A 15,407-nucleotide genomic window follows, 5' to 3' on the forward strand; every position below is an offset into this window, starting at 1 on the left:
TGTTTAATGGTGACAAGGCTACAACCTAAAAAAAATCTCTTTTTTTCAATTGTTTCTGAAATCATAACTATATACTGTAGGTTGCCTCTCATTATAACATGTATACTACAAACCCTAAATCATCCAGATCATTGTCTACAATGTATTTTTTTTTTTAACTGGTCTTAAAACAAGCCACTATAAAGGTTTTTCAGATAGTAGGCCCACTTTGATTTCCCTGCACATTATGTTTTTATAATGATATTTAGGTCATTTAATCATTAGTTCATGATGAATAAAAATGTTTGAGGTTGAGTTCTATTGAAATATTGTCATATATATCCACTAGATGGTGCCATCAATTGATGGTTGGACTTTTGAGGTATTTCAGTATTTCCATTTTCTGATACTTTGTACTTTACTTTTTACTCCACTACATTTATTTGATAACTTCTTTAACTTTGCAGAATCAGATTAATAATACAAAATATAGATTAAGATAAGACTTTATTCATCCAATTATATAATGCACATTATTCTGAAATAGGAATTTTGGATGCTTATACTCTATTTCAGTTATGCATGCCTTTAACGATCTGAGTACATCCATCACTGTGCTAAATTAATACATTTTATTTTACACACAAGGTACCCCCAGGTTTCCACAAGTTAAATTTAAGACTTTTTAAAGACCTTTTTTAATACCATTTAGAAAGAAATGTAATACCAACTTCATGAACATACTGGCAAAAGTATGTAGGATATAATGGAATATCAGACAGGATTTTAGGCTATAAAACTAATTGTTTACCAAGTACTCAAACTTAATACAACATATATTGTGGTACTCAATACATACATGCTTTGTGACAAAACAATGAAGGAGTCATTTATTAAGAAAGAAATTGAAATGTTAGACCTTTGTGAACGAAATTTCTTCAGAGAAGACTTTCTAAAGAAATTTAAGACTTTTAAGGCCTTATTTTTCAAATATATTCAAGACATTTTAAAGACTTTTAAGACCCAGCAGGTACCCTGTACACAATAGAAAGAGGGTGGAAATAGTTTTTTTTTTTCTTGTTGTTCAGCATGCTTTGATGACAAAGTCAGTGGTGCCTTACTGCACACTCATTGCATATGTAGTGGTTACTGAAGATAATATACTGTTTTTGTTCCTCACATCTTATAAAAACTGAGAAGTACTTGATCAGTTATATATCAGATATATCTATACAACAGATTGTGCCAAATAGTACAGTATGATTAAGTGAACTGGCAGCTTAGTTGAATGAAGAAAAAATCAAAATGTAGTCTTTTTCAACGATCTTCAGTTTAGAGCTAAAATGATTGGTCAATTAATCTGCAACTATTGTAATAATCAATTAGCTGTTTAACTTGTTTTTCAAACACAAATGCCAAACATCCAGTGGTTCCAGGTTCTCAAATGTGAGTATTTGGCACATTTCCATATTTTACATAAAAATAAACTCAATTCTCTTTTGGGCTGTTCAAGAAGTCCCATTCGGCTCTGAATAAAAATAATTGTTAATTAGCTTAATCTTTTTGACTCAACTTTTCTATCGGCACACAAAAAAATAACCCTCAACAGTCTGGCTAGTATTTTATTGTCAACATACTTTGAGAACAAAGACAAATTGACACAACCAATAATTTTTAATAATAGACACTTTAATCTGTAGTGCACTTTAAACCTCTGCACACCTCCATGTTAAAGGCAGTCCAAAGACAATCCATCTGCTGAGTTGAGGAGGCTTTTCAGTGGAGTCGGTCGGTCACTTCATTTAGGAGCCGTGAGCTGAAGAGCTCAGTGTTTTCTTTAAAAACCGCCTGGTTCAAACTAAAGACACAGAGGCAGCTTATCTCTTTAATACTCCTCCGTGAGGCCGTAGGGAAATGAATATCACATGATTTGCTTTAAGTAGTGTCTCAGGAGTGTTTACCTCGTGAGTATAAGTACTCTTGAGACTAATCCATTAATAGCTTGGTACACATAAAATTGTACTTAGAACTGAAATCCAGGGTAAACGTTTTGATAAAATGCAGATTTGTTTTCCCACAACTTTATACCCATCATTAACTATGACATTAACTTCATAGATTATTTTTCCCCCAACATACTCTGGTGGTTAATATAACTCTCTACAGGGCCACTAAATAGATTAAACCCTAGAAGTAAAACCAGCCTCAAGAAAAATAAAAATAAAGTCCAGTTAAGCCGTAACAAAAGTGAGGTCTTTAAAATATATACTAGACAAGTGGTTTCCAGACTTTAGGGGTCCCAAGAACAACCTGATGGGTCACCAAATGATTTTAAGTGCCAGAAAGAAAGATAGAAAAAAATGTTATGTAAAGTTTCTCATTTTCTTCTGGCTTCCCCACAATTTCTGCTTTATTCCTATGAAATACTGAATACTTTTTATTTTGGGGGCCTCTAAAAATCCTTCAAATAAATACCAGGCTAGATGTTTCCCTCTGTTTCCAGTCTCTATGCTATGCTAACATAAGCTAACCAGCTGCTGGGCCCAGCTACATATTTGCCAAGAACCTGATATTCTTTAAAGTGCCAATAAGGTTGGGAACCACTGTAAACTAAGATCTGTTGGAGGAGAAACCCCATTTAAGCATGAAGAATTGGAGTACAAGAGGTGATGATGAAGGTGAAGGTTCTTAAAAAGGACATCAGAAAAATGCCCAAAGAGTGAAGTCCCAACACTACACACCACAACAACAGCAGACACCTCGACTTACTGCTCTTCCGGATCTATCTGCTGCTCATTTCACGTTACGCCCTGGTCATCATCTGCATGTGGTGCATCTGGATCCGCCAGACCTAGGATAAATTCAGGGACATTTCATAGGATGTTTAAGTAGCAAATTACTAAAAGGTGAAGCAAAGCCTTGGACAACACGTATTACTTATTTCTGTCACGTTTCTTTTCTGACTCTATTGAATACTAATTTTATTGGGAAAATTATTGAGAAATATGTTATTAACTTCTTTAATGTAAATAGCCTGATGGACAAAAGCCAATCTGGCTTCCACCCACAACACAGCATCCACTTCTAGTGTGGTAGGGTTATTTGGTACTGTGTTCAGTTGGTTTTAGGTCACATCTCTAAAGCAGGGGCTATGTGGTTGCCATTGGTGATCATAAATCTGAGTGGAGTCCCCCAGGGATTGATTCTCAGGCTTCTGTTATTCAACCTGTATGATCCATGCTAAATAATGCAAGACTGAAATATAACTCCAGTATTTGCTAATGTCCGTCTATTGGACGGATTGTCATGGAACTTTGTACAGACATCCATGATCCACAGCTGATGAATCTTAATGACTGATGATTATCTCTTGTGCCACCAGCAGGTCAAAATTTTCCCTTTTAAAATATCTCACAATCTACTGAATCGATTGGCACGTTTTGTTCAGACATTCACAGACTTTGGTGATTCCCTAATTTTTCCTCTAGTGCCACCATGAGGTTGACATTTGTGGTTTTGAGTGAAACTCAACAACTCTCTTCTAGTGCATGTATTGCCATGACATTTGTTGCAGACATATGGCCTATGTGCCCCCTCAAGATTAATTGTAATAATCTTTTATCTTGTACAATAATTAGGTCAAAATTTGGTTTACAATAGTGTATAATAAAAAAAAACAACTGTAAAACTCATGGCATTCCCATCAGCATGAGCTGTAGTGCTAATTAAGAAATGTGAGCATGCATAACTAAGCAAAGCATACTTTGTGTGCAGTTCCCCAGTAGGTAAATTGACACAAAAACTAGTCAAGTGCATACTGTTGTGTTTGCCTTGACCTCAGCTGTCACGAATACAAGTTGTTGACACATCTGATCCTCATGAAGAGGATTCAAAAGCCTGTTGTACAATCCAAAAATGCATTATGCAAACACAGACATCAGATGAGTGGATCTCTGCAAGCAACTGGGAATACCCCAAAGGCTTACAGTAAGTCATGCTACAGTCTACCATATTCTAGAGCCAATATTAGCTTCTGGAGGACGTCAGACATTTTATTTAATTAGTGATAAATTAATGTTGCTTCAGCAGAACAGCATAATCTCATCGAGCAGACTGATAACATTTTTGTTTTGTAATCTGAGGCATATGTAAAAGGATTAAAAGACTGAAAATGACAGATGTAAAGCCCGCTGAGCTCATCTTCATTTGTTCCATGCTGCTTCAAGGTAAGGTGGGGAGACATTTTGACTATCCACAAAATAGGCAAAGACGATGATCTGTTAAAAGTTGGTCCTGTACAGTGGGAACCGGTTTTAAATAATCAATAATGATAAAGACTTATTTAAAATGTACTGGTTTGAACAAACAGATTAATATATGCCAACAGTTTTCTTAAATTGCATTTAATTCATTAATATAATTAATTTCATTCAAAAAGCTATTGCAACAACAGCTATTCTTCACTTCCCTGCCATCTTCAAATTGTACAGCAGATGAAAAAAGATCTGCAATGCTTCTGTGTCTATACCAATAAAAGAACTGGGACTAAATACTTCCATGTGCATTTATATTAACTATCTCACAAATTTAGTTTTCTACTTTATCTTTAAACACAGGTTTTGTGGCATCATTGAACTGCACCAGCCCAACTCCTGAATCCTTGATTGATGCCCTTGAGAATAATGTATTCCCTAAAAAACTAGTGCGACCTGTAAAAAGCTTTTCAAGTCCAGTTAACATAACCATTGGTATCACTGTGGTGGGAATTATAGGAGTGGTGAGTCTACAAAAACACACATCCATGCCTGCACATGAGCATGCATAACCTTTTCAATTAAGTTCAACAGTCATTGATTCAAATTCATAATTAATCTGTATTACTGGCTTAAAACATGTCTCACCTACAGGATGAAAAATCTCAAACCCTAACAACACTCTTATGGCAAGTTCTGGTAAGTTCCTCAGAGCACTCACAAAAGCATCAATACATTTGGAAGTGTTTGACTACTTACATCCATTATGTGCAGATTTTTTGTCAAAATGTGATTGCATAAATTTTTGTTTGTAGCAAAAGAAGCACACCCAAGGTTAGGAGATGTATCTTTTTTAATTTACCACTGGGGGGCACCAAAGTCAGATATTTGTTGTATGATTTCTCTAATAATTTAAAATGAAACATGCATGTCTACTTGTTTAAATTTTCTTAGTCTCGCTTTGCCAGACCATTTGCCATTGCATTTCTTTAAACCAATCACAATCGTCTTAGGCGGTGCTAAGCACCGGACATAGCTGCTGCAAAATAGTCATGCTGAAAACTCAGATTGGACAGATAGTCTAGCTAGCTGTTTCAATTTACCCTGCAGAGATCTGAGGAGTAGTTAAACATAGTCCTCATAAATCCACCGGAGTTTAAAATTCCAACAAAAAAAAAAGTGTAAGGAAACTGAAATCGGCGAAAATACATGCATCTGGCGGAATTTCCTGCAGCACCGGAGCAATCCCCGAAGTAAATAAATATAAACCTAAAGTTCATTGACTTGTTATTGTTCATTAACTTGTGACGAAATAAGGTTTTGTGCAAAACCTCTTGTATTTTCTTTTTCCTAAAATGATGGTGACGGTTGGTGATGGTTTTTGGGATATATTTCTTTGTTGTATGACATAGATGAAATGGTTACTATACATCACATCTGTGTTTTGTTTAATGTAGGAGTGGAACATAGAGGGACTGAGCTGGGATGAGGAGGAATGTGGAACTACAAGAGTCTCTGTCCCTCGAGAACAACTTTGGGTCCCAGACATCAACATCGCAGAGTAGTAAGTTAATAATCTGTGAATTCTTTCAAATTATTGTCATAATCAGAGAAAAGAGCCTTTAAGAAAAATAAAAACCTGAAATGTTAACACTTGGAAAGCAATCTTGCACTGTTTACGCTGTAAACCTCAGAGTAGAGAGGTAAACCTCCATGTAGGTACAGTATCACAGTTGTTTGATACTTTGGAGTTTAAAGGAATCTACTTTTAGTCCATTTTATGCTTAAATTGATTATTTTTTAGGTATTTTTTTACCTATAAAAAGACCAACTCATTTTATTCAAACATATAATACAAATTTTAATCAACAATGAACTGTCTGAGAGTGATATATAACTTCTTGTCTATGTATTCCTCGCTCCTTTTAAAATGCCTTGGATTAATTTGTTAATTACTAGTTCTAAACTTTTTTTTCTATTTATTTTTTTTCAGCATGGATGAAGACAAAGCTCCCAAAACTCCCTATGTCTACTTATACAACACAGGTCATGTATTTGATGATAAGCCACTTAGAGTGGTCAGCTCCTGCCGATTAGTAATCTACACTTTTCCCTTTGATATCCAAAACTGCTCTCTGACATTTGGACCATATCTACACTTTGGTAAGCCTGCTTAAATATACAATTCAGGTCTTAAAAAGTCTGATCTTTGAACTGTGTGACTTAAAAAAAAAAAAACACCACAGGATACAATGTAGCTATGTAAAATCAGCTGTTCAAAGCCCTTTGAAGTGTTGAAATATTGTGTGTGTGGATGGATATTAACACAAAACTTTATTTGTGGCATCTAATAACTCCAAACCAAACTGTACATTTAAATGTTATTCAAGCTACGGACATAAGGATGATTCAAGGCCTCACGTCTGAAGAGATCCTAAAGGAGTCCCAAGATGTGTTGCAGACCAATGGGGAGTGGGAGCTCGCAGGTATCAGTGTAGCTCCTTCTACTTTGGCGTTAGATGGGGGAAGCTACTCTGAGATCAAATACTATGTAAGCACATTTAACTATTCTAATTATATATTATAATTACTTATTTTAAATTGTAATAGCTGAACATAATTCTCCACCATGCTGCGTGCATACAGTATAGAGTAATCATAGTATACAGATGTAGCTGTGAGTATAGAAGTATTAAAATACTTAACCATTTTATACAAACAGGAACTATGTGCGCCGTCGGTTGTCAAACTGAAATTGAAGAATGAAACTGCTAATTAAATTCAGCAATGAGAAAGCTAAAAAATGTTTAGCAGTTTCATCACCATCCACAATTTTTTGAATTTTTTCCAGCTGTGAGAAAAACTTCATTTTCTTTTGTTTGTTGGAGAATAGGGTCTATAAAGAGCACACACAAACATCAGGTGTTTCTTAACACACCCTTTTGAGTACTTTCTTATGTCACTTTTCTAGAGTAAAAACACTACATACTCTGTTTTACAGAAACATATGTCAATGAGAACAACTTAATTGTATGTTTGGCTGTATTCAGGACCATAGCTGCCACTAAGGAGCACCAAGACCATGTCCCCTGTATGATTTATTTTATATACATAATTGAACAGTTGACGTAACACAGTAGATAAAAGAGGAATTGTCTAAATAATCCAAACATGTTTTCTGAAAGGGTAGTGCACTGGGGGGCTTGGACTCATGGTTTGGACTGATTATTTTTATTATTCTGGCTTTTAAAATGCCATACACATCCCTCTAAAAAATGTTAAGATAATTCATTTTGCATCCGAGTTCAGAAATAAATTAAGATAAATGCCCTGAGTATAAGTCTGACTAAAATGTTGAGGCCTACCTGAGTACCTGCGTCTCTTCCCAAGATCATTCTGAGACGTAGGCCAGTGCTCTATGTGGTGAACCTGCTGATCCCCAGCTGCTTCCTCATCACAGTGGACCTCTTCAGCTTCCTGCTGCCTCCCCAGACTGTGGACCGCTCCTCCTTCAAGATGACCCTCATCCTGGGCTACACCGTCTTCCTGCTCATCATGAACGACCTGCTGCCTGTCACTGGGGAGACAACACCTCTCATCAGTGAATGACACCTGTGATATTATTACTGATTTTATTTCATAGAAAGGTTGAAGGAACATGCATTCATCTTTACGAAATGCATTGCTGCACATATGCTTCTGAAGCTCTCATGAGCTACTCAGATTACACACACACACACACACACACACACACACACACACACACACACACAACTCAGTGGTACAAGGGAGGGAAGTGTTTGTTGTTTAAATTTCTGGATATGGACTATTGCCGCAAGTTGCATCACAATTCATAGCTCAGTCAAATCTGAACACACATAGAGATGTGATGAAAATGTTTAGATTCAGTCTGACTTACGCTTAGCGGGGATATCATTATCCCCAATGTCCATCACGAATAAAAGTCCAAAAGTTTAATTCTAAATTTATATTCTAATTTGTGCCCAGGGGTGATGGGGATGTGTTTGTGCTCTGAGAAACTGGATCTTCCACAGCAGCTCTACAACCAGAATGCCAACCTGCTACTGGGTTCCACCCTGTTTAAAACACTTTAGTGGTTGTGGTTCAAATACACTTCCATTCAGATTATCAGAATCCCAAAAACTGTTGTTAGAATTATGTATACAAGGAGATGAGGAGATATCAGGCTTCAATGTAAACAGCATTTCCTAAATAAGATTATATATATGACTGAAGATGGTTAAAACGGTTACCGGCATGCATGTAAAAGAAACAGTATACTTAATGAAAGGTGTACTGAATCCTTCCTGTTTTTGATTCCTGCAGACGTTTTCTTCTCAATCAGCCTCGCTCTGATGGTGGGCAGCCTGTTGGAGACGGTGTTGATCACTAATATCCAGTGCAGCTCCAGCCAGTACAGTGCGGTGCCTCGCTGGCTCAGTGTCCTCGTGCTACGATATCTGGCTGTTGTCGTTTTTCTCCCTCGAAAGAAAAAGAGCAACCAAATCACTGTCTTCCTCAACCCATCTCTTAGAGGTATATTATTATTATCACTTAACATTAACTAAAATACATGAATAGTTTGACAAGACCATTTATTTAGTTTGACCCCCAGTTCGCAAGGAGTTGGTGGAGCACCAAGTGACATTTAATGGACTAAATAATTGATAGGACTACTTGTGAAAACTACAGTATATACACTAATACTGTATATATGAAATACCAGGCCTGTCAAAAGTGCTTTATCTTTGTCAACCAGAGTTTTATTTAAAAGATTACCTTTCCTCTCTCTAACTCGAGTTGTCTACCTTTAGAGGTGGGTCTGCTTCCTTTGACCAACTCAAGTCCTCTCAATCACAATACTTGGTTACATCTGACTCAGGGTGTTGGGGATCTGAGGTAGGCTATGTCCTGCACAGGGTGTCAGGGTTGGTGAGGGTGTGGACACAAAAGCAGGCAACAGCAACTAAAGACCAAACTATTTGTTCTCCAAGGAATACAAACTGGAAAACTATGACAGAACAAGAGAGGCAGCAAAAGATTTACGACACACAAACTGACACACACATATAAATACACATGGAGCTAATCAGAAGACGAGGCACAGCTGTGAGTGGACAGGAAACAGGATTAACGAGGGAAACACTGATTGGGTAAGAGACAACGAGGACTGGCAACACAAGGCATGCTGGCAAGGCTAGACACAAAACAGGTGTACAAGGGAAACATGCAGGGCTACAGAAACACATAAGGAACACCATGGAAAGCACAGACAACTCGAAATAACACAATGAACAAAACAAGGAACATGAACAGAAAACCCCAAACTTTCAAGAAATAAGACACTGAAATAAAGACAAATAAAGAAACTGTCGCACTAGACCAGAGATCTTCAACAGGGGGTCCTCAGAATTACTGCAGGGGGGGCAGCCAAATTATTGTTAATTTTTTGAAAGATTCAAAGAAAATTAAAATACCTTAATATGAATCCAACATATTATTTGCAATAGTATTAGCAAATATAAATCCGCCTTACAATTTGTGAATCAACTCCACCGATGATAGGCTTGCTGTTCTATTAGGTAAGGTAGTCACTAAGATCCACAGATAGTTAATTCTAAGGATTCACTGTGCCACATGTATGTTTTACATTAATACATGATTTATAAAACCATGCCAACAGTTATTATTTTAATAGCATTGTATTCTATGCACTAAATAGGTATATATAAAGGCTTTAGGCCGCCTTACACGTTATTGTAGGCCCATCTTAATATGCAACTTAATTTTAAACAATATATGTAGTAGGGGTCCCTGATCCGTCTTTCTTTTACTTAAGGGGTCCTTGGCTTAAAAAACCTTGAAGACCCCGTGCACTAGACCAATGGCCACAGAGCAGGACCGTGACACAGTGGACTTGAAAGTTTACAAATTGTGAAAATAAATGTAAAGATTGGTATCACACCAATTTTGAATCCTATGTGTGCCTATTTTCCGCCTCGACAGGTATACAGTTTAATATTACATTTTAACAGTTAACCCCTGGTAACTGCAGAAGATCCCCTTGGTTAGGAGTGTATTGAAAGTATTGCTGCCATGATTAGCCATTGTTTATGCTTACCATATGCACTGAAACTATATGTTTGAGGTGTCCTGATGATCATTTTAATGAGCCCCTGCCAGCCAATAAGAAATAACTATTTCTCATGGCCATTTAATAATCTAGGTGCTATTTAGACTTTTGACATTTTCAGGCAGCGTAAGTTTTACATGATGACTAAATAGAATTAAAAAAACCTTGTCCCTTTTTTTGACAAATCCAGTAAAGAATTCCAGCAACACCGACATCTCAGCGATTCATCTTCAGCCCGTCTTTGGTGATACACCTCCAGTGAAACCCCCCCCAGAGCCGGCCCTGGATGAACTGAGGAAGCTGAGCAGAGATCTCCTGGCCATACGCCTCCAGGTAGACAAACACTTCCAGGGGGAAACAACCGCAGGAATGGCAAATGATCGGGATAGTGATCGACCGTCTGCTGTTTGGCTTGTACATTGTCTTCATCGCTGTCAGCTTCATCACCATCATATGTCTCTGGAGCAAACATTATGCAGCATGATTTAACCACAGGGTTATACGCATGATTGACATATCAGCAGATTATATGCTGTATTCTGAGATGTGGCACATGTTGATAACTCTGTTGATAACTCTGTTATCAACATGTGGAATACACAGGATACAATGTAAGTTTCTGGATCTTGAGAGTTGTATTTGTCAAAGATTTGAAGAACATGGATTTTCATATATACAGATGAGGTTTTAGATTTACATGCCTTCATTTCTCCTTGCATTGACTACTGTCTGCCACCAACCAAAATTGTGGTGAAAGTTGCTAAACAAATGTTTTAAACCCTTGTGTTGCCTTCCCATCAATCATGCAAAGTTTTGTTTTTCTGGGTCAAAATTTGAAATAAAAACTTTTTTCCCCAACGTTTTGGTTTTGGTTGTTTTTGTGATTTTTTTTTTTACATTTTCCAGATTTTTTTGTCACTTTTTCGATGTTTTTGTTGATTTTGTTTGTTTTCTCCCCACATTTTAAAGCTTTTTCCAATGTTTTGGTCACTTTTTTCAATGTTCTTGTATCAGTTCTTTTTTAGATGCTATATAATTGAATAAAACACCCAAATTCAATGAAGGTAGTGAAGGAGGAGCATTGTAGGGAACCATCCACGTTATTTTTTTGGTGACAATTTGATTGAAAGAAAACTCAAATTTCTGATATAGAAACTTTTTGAAAATGGGTCAAATTTGAACCGAGGACAACAGGAGGGTTAAGAGTGTACAACCATATAGCGGCTCTGTGAGGTGTACTGTACTGTACTTGATGATGACATTAGATAAAGAGTTAAGGATTCACCAAAGTTCTTACAGTTCATCATGAGAGTGACGTGAATGTTTGCACCAAATCGTATAGCTATCCATCCAACAGTTATTGAGAGATGTTTGAGTTTCACTCAAAACCACATGGCTGTATGGCTAAAAAAAAAGAAAAAGCAGTTGGCCTGCTGGTAATGAAGAAGAATGTTTGTAATTTGGTAGAAGTTGTTGTTTTAAATTCTGATAATATGACCATGACACTGATTTATTTTCAATGTAATTTGTATTAAATCTAATACAGCTTAGGAGCTACACCAAGCAGCAGCCCTTCATATGTTATTGCATATTTAAACTAGGGTTAAACAGTCAATCTTAAAAACATGCACTAAAGAATATGCACATGGCAGCTGTAAACATTGAAATGTCTTTTAAAAAGCCAGTCAGCATTCACAGGGGAAAAGAACAACTAACTTTTAATAAACTACCTGTAGGGCCTAACTGTGTTTGTGCTTTAAATCTGATATTTCTCTACTGATTACGGAGTTTTAATAACAACATAAAACCAAAAATTGGCCATAGTTCAACAGCAGAGCACATAATGCTGGAGAACAGAACAGATTGAAGCTCCCACGGGTGGAGGTGTTAAAAAATAAGATGGGTGAGTGGTTACCGGAGGTGTGGAACAACAAGTCCTGTGCTGTCCTAGGTATATTAGTACTAGATCCAAGTATACAGTATTTGTGAGGATCAAATGTTATGGGGCAGGTAATTATTCATGAAGGCTTTTAAAATAATAGTAGTAAAAGTGCAGGTCTAAACACGTTTGCAATATTGCAATTTAAGATACGAGTTTGAGAACTTCCTTCAATTGTTTGAGGTTTCTATTAAATTACGCCAACAAACTTGTTTTAATGAGGGAACTAAATGTGCATTATAACCATGTTTAATGGTGACAAGGCTACAACCTAAAAAAATGATAGCATGTATACTACAAACCCTGAATCATCCAGATTATTGTCTACAATGTATATTTGTTTTAACTGGTCTTAAAACAAGCCACTATAAAAGGTTTTGCAGATAGTAAGCACACTTTGATTTCCTGCACTTTATGTTTTCATAATGATATTTAGGCCATTGAATCATTTGTTAATGATGAATAAAAATGTTTGAGATTTCACTCCTCCCCTCCCACACATAACAAATGGATTGTTGAGGTACTGCAATGTGTAAGGCTTGAAAAGATCAGGTATTCTTTAAGAGGTTCCCTTAAGACATTCCGCAAACTCTGGCATCCCTTTTAGCCCACGTTAACACATTAGATATCAATGAAGAAAAACTGACCAGTCTTAACTGAGCCCTTTATTTCTTTATTTTTGGGATTTGTCTGTTCTGTCTCTTTTGTCCTGTTGTGTGTGTGTGGGTGTGTTTGTGTGTGAGTGCTGGGTTCTCGTTTTCTATTTTGCAGGTGGGCTATATTGGGACCTGAAGACAGGTGTGAGGAAGGTCCAGTAAATGGGTGTGAAGCTCCTTTTTGTTATCACTTATCTGTACAACACTTTGTATATGCAAATGTCGCTAACTTGGAAAAAACAATAGAGATTGGGAAAAAGAAAAAAAAAATGTTTGAGGTTGAAGTTCTATTGAAATATTGTCATATATATCCACTAGATGGTGCCATCAATTGATGGTTGGACTTTTGAGATATTTGAGTATTTCCATTTTCTGATACTTTGTACTTGTAATACTACAATTCAGAGGCACATTTTTTACTTAAAAAAAAACAACTAAATTCTCTTTTGGACTGTTCAATAAGTCCCATTTGGCGTTGAATAAAAATAATTGTTAATTGCAGCCCTACTTCAGTTTAGCGTTAATTAGCTTTATCTTTTTGATTAAACTTTTCTATCGGCGCACAAAAAAATAACCCTCAACAGTCTGGCCAGTATTTTATTGTCAACATACTTTCAGAACAAAGACAAATTGACAACCAATAATTTTAATACCAATAATTTTTAATAATAGACACTTTAATCTGTAGTGCACTTTAAACCTCTGCACACCTCCATGTTAAAGGCAGTCCAAAGACAATCCATCTGCTGAGTTGAGGAGGCTTTTCAGTGGAGTCGGTCGGTCACTTCATTTAGGAGCCGTGAGCTGAAGAGCTCAGTGTTTTCTTTAAAAACCGCCTGGTTCAAACTAAAGACACAGGGGCAGCTTATCTCTTTAATACTCCTCCGTGAGGCCGTAGGGAAATGAATATCACATGATTTGCTTTAAGTAGTGTCTCAGGAGTGTTTACCTCGTGAGGGATCGTACACAAAGCAAAGCCTGTTGATGAGGGTATAAGTACTCCGGAGACTAATCCATTAATAGATTGGTACACATAAAATTGTACTTGGGACTGAAATCCAGGGTAAACGTTTTGATAAAATGCAGATTTGTTTTCCCACAATTTTATACATATCAGTAACTATGACATTAACTTCATAGATTATTTTTCCCCCAACATACTCTGATGGTTAATATAACTCTCTACAGGGCCACTAAATAGATTAAACCCTAGAAGTAAAACCAGCCTCAAGAAAAATAAAAATAAAGTCCAGTTAAGCCGTAACAAGTGAGGTCTTTAAAATATATACTAGACAAGTGGTTTCCAGACTTTAGGGGTCCCAAGAACAACCTGATGGGTCACCAAATTATTAAAAGTGCCAGAAAGAAAGATAGAAAAAAAAAAAAATTGTATGTAAAGTTTTCTCATTGTTTTCTGGCTTCTCCACAATTTCTGCTTCATTCCTGTGAAATACTGAATACTTTTTATTTTGGGGGCCTCTAAAAATCCTTCAAATATATAAATTTGGTTCAACTACTGTGTCAATTAGTCAGCTTTAGCTGAGCTGCTATGCACATTTTTTACAGAGCAAGGCTAGATGTTTCCCTCTGTTTCCAGTCTCTATGCTATTCTAACATAAGCTAACCAGCTGATGGGCACAGCTACATATTTTCCAAGAACCTAATATTCTTTAAAGTGCCAATAAGGTTGGGAACCACTGTAAACTAAGATCTTTTGGAGGAGAAACCCCATTTAAGCATGAAGAATTGGAGTACAAGAAGTGATTAACGCATTTTGAGAATTATTTTGCTGCATGTTAAGAGTATTACTCATTAAATTGTGCCTCTTTTATTTTGGACTGAAATCCTTTACCATGTAGTGCAACCCAGGTGACAGGAGCTTCATAAAAGAAACATTTCACAGTGAAGATTTATGTTCTTACAACGAACATCAGAAAAATGCCCAAAGAGTGACGTCCCAACCCCACAACAGCAGCAGACAGAACAGTGCAATTAACTCGACTCTCTATCATTCCAAAAGTTACGTTAGAAAACAAGTGCTGATTAGGCAGACACACACACACACACACACACACACACACACACACACACACACACACACACACACACACACACACACACACACACACACACACACACACACACACACACACACACACACACACACACACACACACACACACACACACACACACACACACACACACACACACACACACACACACACACACACACACACACACACACACACACACACACACACACACACACACACACACACACACACACACACCTCATTTAAAATATTTGAAACTCTGAAGTCCAGTTCTATAAACTCAACTTTCCAATGGAACTCCACTAGCTCTACCAGTCTAAGTTCATTGGTCCCAGAGGCACATAAGCGTGGCTAAAAGCTTAAAACAGGA

At 36.8% G+C, this 15,407-nt stretch overlaps 2 long non-coding RNA genes and 1 pseudogene across 2 annotated transcripts; 1 reads left to right on the plus strand and 2 right to left on the minus strand.

Annotated features, from left to right (window-relative positions):
- Window positions 1–1,642: 1,642 nt before the first annotated feature.
- Window positions 1,643–15,115, minus strand: LOC120565158. The gene is made up of 2 exons (XR_005640193.1): window positions 13,931–15,115; window positions 1,643–1,940 (listed from the first exon to the last, which is right to left on the minus strand). It is a non-coding gene; the product is annotated as an uncharacterized LOC120565158 (long non-coding RNA).
- On the plus strand, window positions 4,088–11,206 carry LOC120565157 (annotated as a pseudogene).
- LOC120565159 lies at window positions 7,700–9,313 on the minus strand. The gene is made up of 3 exons (XR_005640194.1): window positions 9,033–9,313; window positions 8,535–8,735; window positions 7,700–7,809 (listed from the first exon to the last, which is right to left on the minus strand). It is a non-coding gene; the product is annotated as an uncharacterized LOC120565159 (long non-coding RNA).
- Window positions 15,116–15,407: the final 292 nt, after the last annotated feature.

This window comes from Perca fluviatilis, chromosome 9 (genome assembly GCF_010015445.1).
Source record: "Perca fluviatilis chromosome 9, GENO_Pfluv_1.0, whole genome shotgun sequence".
In the NCBI taxonomy this organism is placed as follows: Eukaryota; Metazoa; Chordata; class Actinopteri; order Perciformes; family Percidae; genus Perca; species Perca fluviatilis.